Here is a 9,404-nt window from a genome sequence, read left to right on the forward strand (position 1 = left end):
GGCAGTCAGGTGAGCAGAACTGTTTCCACCTGCTGGGGTCTGATTCATACCATACGAAGGATCAGGAGCTATCTCTCCCTGCAGGCAAGAAAACAAATTGCAGTTGCACTCATCGGATCGCGCTTGGACTACTGTAATGCACTGTATGCTGGGCTCAACAAAGGCCAGCTGCAGCGCCTACAGGTAGTCCAAAATGCCATAGCCAGATTTGTTCTGGACACCCCCAGACGCTCCTCGGCCACTGCAGCCAGGAAAACGCTGCATTGGCTGCCGGTAGAATACCGAATCCGGTTCAAGGTTTTATGCATGACCTACAGAGCCATTGCTAAAAATAGTGACACAGGAATTGGGTCCATCATTTCCCACTATACTCCTGGTAGGAACTTGCGCTCCTCTGGGAAATTGCGTCTGACTGCTCCCCGTGTGCGAAAAGCTAAATGGGGTGGCAGAGCCTTTTCCACTCTTGCCCCCAAGTGGTGGAATGACCTCCCTCTGGACCTTAGATCTCTCCCGTCCCTACAGCACTTTCGCTCTGCTCTAAAAACTCTTCTCTTTCGGCAAGCCTACATGTAGGGTTTCCTGTCTCCTTCTTTCGATCATTTTCTGATCTTTTGTTAGGCGCCTTGATACCTGAGGGTTATTGTTTTTGCGCATTACAAATTGCCTTTCATTCATTCATTCACAAGGCCACCAGTCATCTGTCCAGATGGTTGAGGCTTTACCCATAAGCATAACCTCGGTTTTGCTAGGATTCAGCTAGAGGCCTAACATTATCGTTTGCCATCAATCTGACAAAAACATTTCCAGCCATTTTAGGGCTGTGCCTCGAATGCCACAAGAATGTAGTCTCTCCACGAGCTGTAAGTGAGAGATGGTATCAAATGCCGGGGAGAGATCTAGGAGGATCAGAACAACTGATCCCCCGGCATCCATTACCTGCCTCAAGGAGTCCGTTACTGCCAGGATAGCGGTCTCAGTGCTGAAACATGGACGGAATCCGGATTGTGAGGGGTCTAAGATTTTATTGGACTCCCTCGTGGCCCCAATTCTGTTGCAGGTCCCCACTCCACAGATGGCATGGAAATCACTGCGCTCTCCAACTCCCCCTGCCGGTGAATATCGTCAATAGAAATCAATGTTCCGGGGGCCCAGCACCTCCCACAGCACCCTGCAATGGCTCCCAGTGTCTCAACCGGTCGTTGTGCACATTGTCCCGCTTTGCTTGGTGGGCCCCACTCGCAGCGCCCACCTGATGGTGTCTGAGGGCCTCGCAGATTCTGCCGCTCTGTATATCAAGGGCCTGCTCAGTGGAGAACTGATCCTGTGCAGGGAGCCCGGTCCCGGGCAGAGTCAACCCCATCCGCCTGCATGAGGCCTCAGCCATACTCCCCAGGGGTTGCACCACACCACCGTAGCCGTGCGAGGGTTCAGGCTCTCCGCCTCTTTCTCCATGCGCTGATCCTCGCTGAAAAGGGGGAGCACCCCAGCCTCACCACGCACCTGCTGGGGGCTCGTGTGACCGGCAGGATAGGAATGCGAAGTCCAGTGGGGTCTACGGTCCACCACCACATGCCGATCGATCCTCCTCAGTGCCTCTGTAGGGGGGGGCTCAGTTCGACAGTCGGGAGTTTAACACACTTCCAGCCTCCCTCCATTATGCGTTTCGGCAGGTCCAGCGGGGGACTCCACCATCTTGCGAGTTCCGGGCTCCAAGGCTGGGGTCTCCGCCCGTCACCTCTGATACAACCGAGGGGGCAGAGAATCACCTGACCCACCGGGCAAAGTCCCTCACTTGTGACGGCTGCTCGTCCCGTCAACCAGACCTAGTGAGAGGGGTTGCGGGGGCTCAGTCATTGTGGGTCTCGGAGCCCGCCGCAGGTAAAGCCGCCATTTTCTCTCCCTCAGCTCTGATTGACTCGGTTCACCAGAGCTTCTTCACCGCATCACAGGAGTACTTCAGGGCTTCGGGCAGTCCCCTACCATCACCTCACTTGTGGCTTCGTCGTGGGGGGGTCATGGTGCCTGGAAACTCGCCTTATGCCAAAAAATCTACAGGACCTGCGACGCAGCCGATTGGGTTCACATCCGATCGGCCATGTTAGTTGACCACGCCCCCCTTCCTTTTTAATACATATAAGTCACCCCTAGGGTAGGCCTTCAGCAGTCCAGAGAGCAGGGTGCAGTTTATTAAAAAGTTACTCATGTACTTTTACATTTTACGTGTTCTGGTAGTGAAAAAATCTTCAATTCATTTTTCACTGCTGCAAGGCCTTCCTTTTCCGTAGGATAACATTAGGTTTCCTTATTACATTTAATAATTTATAACTGTCAATTAAGAGCAAGTAGACAGATCGAGTTTGATTTCTAAAGAATTGTAATTTAAAACTATCTTTAATGATAACGTTGAATTTTAAGTTACAATTCTGAAAATGCCCCTTTTAGAAAGTTGCCATATCTTGTCCTAAACATTCAGTGCCTGCAGTCTGTCCCTTTGTCATGCGCCAAGGTAGAGCTGTCAGTTGGTCTTTGTGTATTGCTCCCAGACAGTAAGACATAGAGAGGCTAGGTGGTGGCAGGATAGGCCCCTCTGACGTAACGTGGGAGAGGAGCTATCACATAACACACTTGCACATCACAAAGGCTCTGCTTGAACACACTCACAAAGAGTTTGTTAGTAGTCTTTTGTGTGTCCCCAGGTAAGTTGGGATCAGGCAGGGAGGAAGGAGATACCTGACACCTCAGGGGATGGAAACCTCCAGAACCTTCTCCTACTTCAAAGTGGGCACAGATAAAACTAAAGGACCCTCAGACCGAACTCTTAATATACCCCTGGAACTGTGGAAGACTCAGAAGGACTCTGTTGCCCCGCTGCCTTCTGACCTACTGCCTGAGTCTAATTCTGGACTTGCATCTTGAACCCAGGACCACTAGAGTGACTCTAAGTGCAAGTTGCTTGGCCTCCTGATCGGAGCCCCAGAGATAGAACAGGCTCCACCAACTCTCAACCCAGCACCTGGACTCTGCCAGCTTTGAGTCCTGTCCCCCAAGTGGTGCCACCCCAATCCTGTAGTCCCAGCGGAATTGATGCAGCACAACTCATTGCCTCTGTATCGGAACCACTGCACGATGCATCCCCGATGCAAGACTTTGCATAGAAGCCCCAGCCCCTCAGAACCGTCACGGGGCGATGCATCTCCATGGAGGACATTACATTTCCACCGTAGCTCCTTGGAACCACCACTGCACGACACATCTCCCTGCACAGTCCTGACATTGCCTTTGCAGCTCCTGAGAACTGCTGCTGCGTAAGGCATCTCCACACACTCACCGTACATCACCACCGCAGCTCCTCCACAGGAACCGCTGCTTCGTGAAGTATCCACACAAGTACCTCGCATCACCTCTGCTGTGAAACAGCCTCGATGTGGTACTTAGAATCGCTCCGCAACCAGGATTAAAGTAACTCATTCAGTAGGCCTAACGTGGTCCCTATAGCCGCTCCATGCTTCATAATAATCAGCATGAACTTGTGACTGGCCTGATCCGGGCGACCAGCTAACCACAGTTGGCACTTTGTGCTTCTGGGCTCTACATATTGGATTTTTGTTGTTCTGGCCTTAATGGTTTTATTAAATGTAACTCTATTTTTCTAAGTTTGTATGGGATTTTTATTGCGTGGTGTATTCACTTTATTACTATTTGAAGTGCTGAATAAATACTTTACACATTGCTCTAAGTTAAGCCTGACTGCTTGTGCCAATCTACCAGAGGGTTAAGCACAGGTTAATTTGGGGTTTGCTTGTGATCTCACTAGGGGTGGGCGGAATTTGCGAAATCCACTTTCGCAAATTATCGCAAAAATGTTTAAAATTATCGCAAACACGCGGAAATATCGCGAAGATGCGGAAGTTTTTTTCCCGCATGATTTTCTGCATGGTTGGGGCTCGCCAACTTACCCATGTGGTTGCTCGCGGGCGCGGCCATCTTGTTTTCAGTTGTCTCGCGGTGCATGATCGCGAGAAGAAAGACGTGATCGCGCGACGCATGACGTCACTGCGGGCGCGAACTGTCGCGAGACAGCGCAAATGGCTAAAAACAATACAACATCTCATGGAGAACGCGACCGGATCAAGAAAACTTGTCGGCGAACGCAGGGATTCAGGTAAGGCGATCGCGTGCGCGCGAGAATGTATTATTTTACAGCGCGAGCAAGAAACAAATTATCGGCAAGGTGCGGAATGCGGAAATTTGGACATTTTCGTGCTTTCCGCGGAACGCGAAAATGTCAAATTATCGCAATTTCCGCGAACGGAACGAAATTTTAGCCCAGGCCTAGATCTCACCCTGACAGGAATTGTGGTTGCTGCTTGAGAAGGGTTTCACCCCCCTCAACCAGGAACCCAATTTCCAACACACCCTTTTTAATATTTATATCCACTCTGGCTGACATCATTTAATTCCATGGCTACTGTTTACTATCATATGCAGATATACCCAACTTATCATCTAATTCACTCAAGATCCTGTGCATTGTATGCCAAAGATAGAACTTTGTCTCTTCGAGGTTGCAGAGTGGATGAGTTTGAATGGCCTCAAGCTTAATGGAGGAAAAACTAAGGTTATGATTGTGGGGAACCATCCTAATGTTTGGTCCACCCTGTAGTGGGCTCATTAGGTGCCCGCCCCCCTACTAAATCACAGATGAAGAAATTTGGCGTCTGGTCTAACCAAAATCTGAGCTTTGAACTTCCAGTCAATAAACTGTCGGCCAGCTGCTTTTAATATCCTGTGAAGCCAAGGAAAGTTCCCTGGTTTCTTTCCTTATTGCCCAAGAAAATCATAGCCTAGGCTTTGGCCGCCTCACCCTTGGACTATAGTAATGTAATTTACCTTGGCCTATTCCAGACACTTATCAAATGCATCCAGAAGATCAAAATTATGCTGGCCATCTTCTTTTGACTCTCCCTAAACAGGCCATCCAGGAGACATTAGCTCCTAATCAGTAAACGGACCCAATTTAAGGCCTTGTGTTTGCCTACAGTGCTTTCTCAAACACAGGACCTGTTTTTGCTGCCTGTTCACATCCTGCTCTCCTAGAGCCCTTCATTCCTTCATTCATCTGACTCTCTATTGGCAGTAGTGGACATTCCTTCAGATATCATGCTTTCAAGCTGTGGAACAACTTGCCTATCCAACTATGTAAATGTCCAACTTAAGGATTCCTTAAGAAACACTGTAAACCCCTTGCCTTTTTTTTTTACCCTGGCACGTTTTTAGGTTAGTGCTTTTCTAGACAGTATTCCAGCACTGGGACGCTTTATTTTGTAGCTGCTATGTACTTTATAAGCTTGCTAACATAACAATGAGAACCATAGCTAGCAGTGGTACCTTCAGCATGAGGAGGGTTGTCTGTAAACCTCTGAGGGCAAATTGAAGGGTGCCACTTGAGGTGCCACTTAAATTGTCATGATGGGGGAGCTGGTCTGCACACTGGCATAAAGATTCTGATTGCCAACAAAAATAAGGTGTCTGAAGGTTTGAGGGACAACTGTAAGGTTGTAATTCTGACATAGAGGACTGGATTAGCTCTTATATCACCCAAAGTGTAATCAGTATTCGCAAAGAGTAGCATATACGTCCTTAGGAAGGAGGCTGACAGAACAGAACTGAGGACCTGCACAAGATGGCAATCTCTGAAGGCCAGAAGAAGGCTGTAAACTCTAGCAGAGAGAGCCGCAGGGGTTAGATGAGTGTTTATAACCAGCATGTGAGAGAGCCTGTAGAATTCTGAGGGCAAGTGTGGACAGGAAAGGGCATTCTGAGAGTCACTGGGAATGGCATAGGGGCTGTGGGCCTGCAGTGGGACACTGAGAGCCAGTGGCAATGGTCTATAGCCCTGAGAGTTATATGGTGAGGCACTGAATGTTGATAGTGTGGCTGTGAGATCCAGAAGAGAGAGGTATTCTGAGCACTGCGTATTATCATAGGAGGTAAAAGTCTCTTCAAAGCAGTGGAAGCAGGTAAAAGCCAGAGAGGGTTCTGGTTTGAGTGTCAGTGGTTAGAGTTCTGGATGAGGCCTTGTGGTGTGGTGTGAGGGGACTCAAAACTGCCAGAGGTATTATTGCTGAGGCACATTCAGGTGGTAACAGAGCAGATGGCAACAGGGTAGGGAGGTGGTAACAGCATATCTGAAGATGGTGGGAATTTGAGGGACACATGAAGGGTAAGGTGGAGGGGCTCTGAGGCTTAGCAGAGAAGCTATGAGGACTGGCCTGAGGTAGAAGTGCCTGGGTTCCATCTGGGAGGCGTTGAGGGTTCGAACTAGCACCATTTATCACTTTGGCTGCTCCTCCAAAAATGACCCTTCTGAAGATTCACCTACAGAAATTATGTTACGGTTTTTATTTCCTCTAGACTGTCAAGTCTGTTTGTCTTCTCGGCGCACCACCAGGGCCGTTGCCAACCCCGGGAGGCCGATCAAAGGAACCAACCAAACCAGTCAATCAGTGGTAGCAACGGACAGTGTGTACAAAGGGAAGGGACTTAATCAATGCAAGCTTTTGACCAAAAGTTACTGGGAATTCCTCATTAATGGTAAATAATTGCAATTCCCAATCCCTTTCACAAATGAGGTTCTGAAGGTCACCGGCACCTATTGTCAAAGAGTAGACACACAACGAGCCATTCAAACCTGTTAGTACTCTAACTTGTGTGGCTGAATGCCACTTGTGCCTCTAAGAATTTGAGTTGAATGCCGACCACTGGCGGCCGTGTAACTAGTTAGCACGGAGGAGTTTTGTTTGTTATTAGAATTGACCAGACAAATCGCTCCACCAACTATGAACAACCATGCACCACCACCTGCAGAATCGAGTAAGACCTATTAATTTTTCAGTGTTTTCTGTGTGTGTGCCTGGTAAGTTTTCCTGTTTTAAGCCAAATTAATCTGCAGGCTCCATTCCTCATGATGCCCTCTGTCAACTTCTTTATTTTTTGTCTTTGCAACCTTATTCCCCCATGGGCCCAAAGACTTTGGTTTCTCAGAAGCTGCTCCTGGATCATAGGAATATGCCGAATGCCGCAAGAACGCTAGTCATCATCATTTATGGTCGGAACTATGACGATATCTGATTGTATTCAAATCTCCTAATTTTGTTCTTGATTAAGGAAAACATTCTATGCTTTGGTTTGTCTTGCGCCGGGCCAAGAATTCACCCCTAGAAGGAAAATATGAATTTCCCTGTCTATCCCTCTTGATAATGACCCCAGTTCTCAAAAACCAACAAAATAGAGCTGGAGTTCTATTCCATTATTCCTAGCTGCAGTATTCAGGCAACCATCCTGCTTTGAACACTCATTCTTTTCAGGGTAAACTCTATGGACATTTTGGACATTTATACAAGAGTATGAAGGGGGCCCCAAGAAGCAGGGGCCTGGGACAGGCAGTAGCTCAACTCGCAAGGGGCCTCTTGGTCAATCCCAAGTTCCAACTACAAGCTTTTTAACTGCAGCATCTTTAATATATGCTATTGGAACTGAAATTACTGTGGTTGCTAACAGCAGACTTGCCCTCCAATGGACCTTCATTAAAAGATTTGAAATGTACTCATTCCAATTAGAGGGCCTCAAAAGAGTCTCATATTGTAATTTGTCATCACTATCTCCTTGAGTCCAGAGAGGGCAATTTGAGTGCCTGCTGCCTTCCTTGGATGTGGTAGTCATTTCTCAGGCTCCTTCTTGGGAATCAAATTCTGATTCCCCTTTAGCTGTAGTCACCATGGTAAGCACAGAAAGTACCTCTGAAAGCTGATAGGGCAGACATCCGAATGTATCTCCGCCTTTCACAGGGATGTTGAATGGGCCCATGGTTATCTAGAAATCATCAAAGCAGCGGGGCGAGCCCAGATTGGTCTTAGGTTGATAAATGCAAGCAACCCAGGAGGTTAGTGCTCATCAGCATGCATTAGGTTTAGAATTACCACACTTAGCCAAGTAACAAATGGAGCGATCAAAGGAATCACTACTGATTTAAGGAGCCATTCGCAGTGTTGGCTGTGTGTACTTACACACACATGGCCTTATCTTTGATACAAGTATATGCTACTGGCAGGATCAACCAGGTAGCCTCACCTGCTGAATGGGAGGAGGAGCTACATGCATATCCCAGACAAGCATTCGCAACCCTCAGGAGCCTACGTTGGAAGCCCCTGATTTCCTTAAGGTGGCTGACTGGACAGGGTGGTCCTACAAGCAACTGCAGGCCTAGTCTGCTCCATGACCACAGAAAGGAGAGGTGGGCTGAGGTGCTGGCCAAGTGAGAAGCAGGAGTGATGGAGTGGGTGGTAGAAATCTATTCCACAGAATGATCATTCAGAGCTGCTGCAAGAATGCGCTCAGTGGAGAAGGGCAATGGCATGGCATGTGGGGGCTGGACTGCCAGGCTCTATCTGTGGCAAACTTACCTGACTTCATCCACTCTGGTCAGACCACTGATGCAGAGCAAGCTGCCAGGCTACCTGGCCTTCGCTTTGCTGGGTAGGAAGGCTCCCGGGGTCTGGCCTCCATTAAAGCCAGACACTTGAGTCAGACGGTCCCAGACTTGGTGAAAGCTCTTTGTTTGAAACAACAGCTGAGGCTGATCAAGCAGTCCATTCCCAAACAGATCAAGCATGTCAAATAGTGTCCAAGAGTATGGTGCTGGCTCGATGGTCCCCAAGCTGGCCGCCCAGCACATGGATGACAACTTCGCATCACTGCCTGTTCTATGGGAAGGCAGGCTGGCCCTTGGGAGAGGCCTGGGGCTTCCCGGGCTGGGTTCTCAGAGTCCAAGGTGGGCTTCAGGTACAGGGCTGGGGAGAGATTTTACAGAGCCCTGACCCTGGGCCCAGTCAGAGCTTTTTCACCCAGCCAAGCAGGGGACTCCTGCTCGGGCCTGTGTGTCTAAGTGACACTGTGGGCCAGGTAAGGGAAATAGACTATTAGGCGGAGTGTCTTACTCACTTTTTCTATGCCAGAAAACACTCATTGGTTAAAAAGGTCTGTGACAGATGTTTTACTTTGTGCGTGTTTACACATTCATTTATGTAAGTGTCGGTATGTTGGCGTACATGCTTTTTGGCAACCATTTTGCTATTTACTTCCTAATATCCAATTGTATCACGCCTCCTCAACAGTTGCTGCTGTTTTGCTCTACTGTAATCCACCATGCCTGAAACTACAGGTGATAGTTACCCCAGTCTCACTGAGGAAGGGCTCAATATCCTTGCTGAGGGGACACTGACAAACTGCAGCCAGCTTTATGGTCCAGCAGAAAGCCAGTTAAGGTGTGCACATTGATAGACATCACCTAATGTTTTAAGAGAAGATCATAAACACAGGTTAGTGGAAGTCTCCAATAAATATAA

At 48.4% G+C, this 9,404-nt stretch overlaps 1 pseudogene; it reads right to left on the bottom strand.

Annotated features, from left to right (window-relative positions):
* Nucleotides 1-6,355: 6,355 nt before the first annotated feature.
* On the bottom strand, nucleotides 6,356-8,123 carry LOC146855595 (18S ribosomal RNA; annotated as a pseudogene).
* Nucleotides 8,124-9,404: the final 1,281 nt, after the last annotated feature.

Source organism: Triturus cristatus, chromosome 4_1, assembly GCF_964204655.1.
Source record: "Triturus cristatus chromosome 4_1, aTriCri1.1, whole genome shotgun sequence".
Taxonomy (NCBI): Eukaryota; Metazoa; Chordata; class Amphibia; order Caudata; family Salamandridae; genus Triturus; species Triturus cristatus.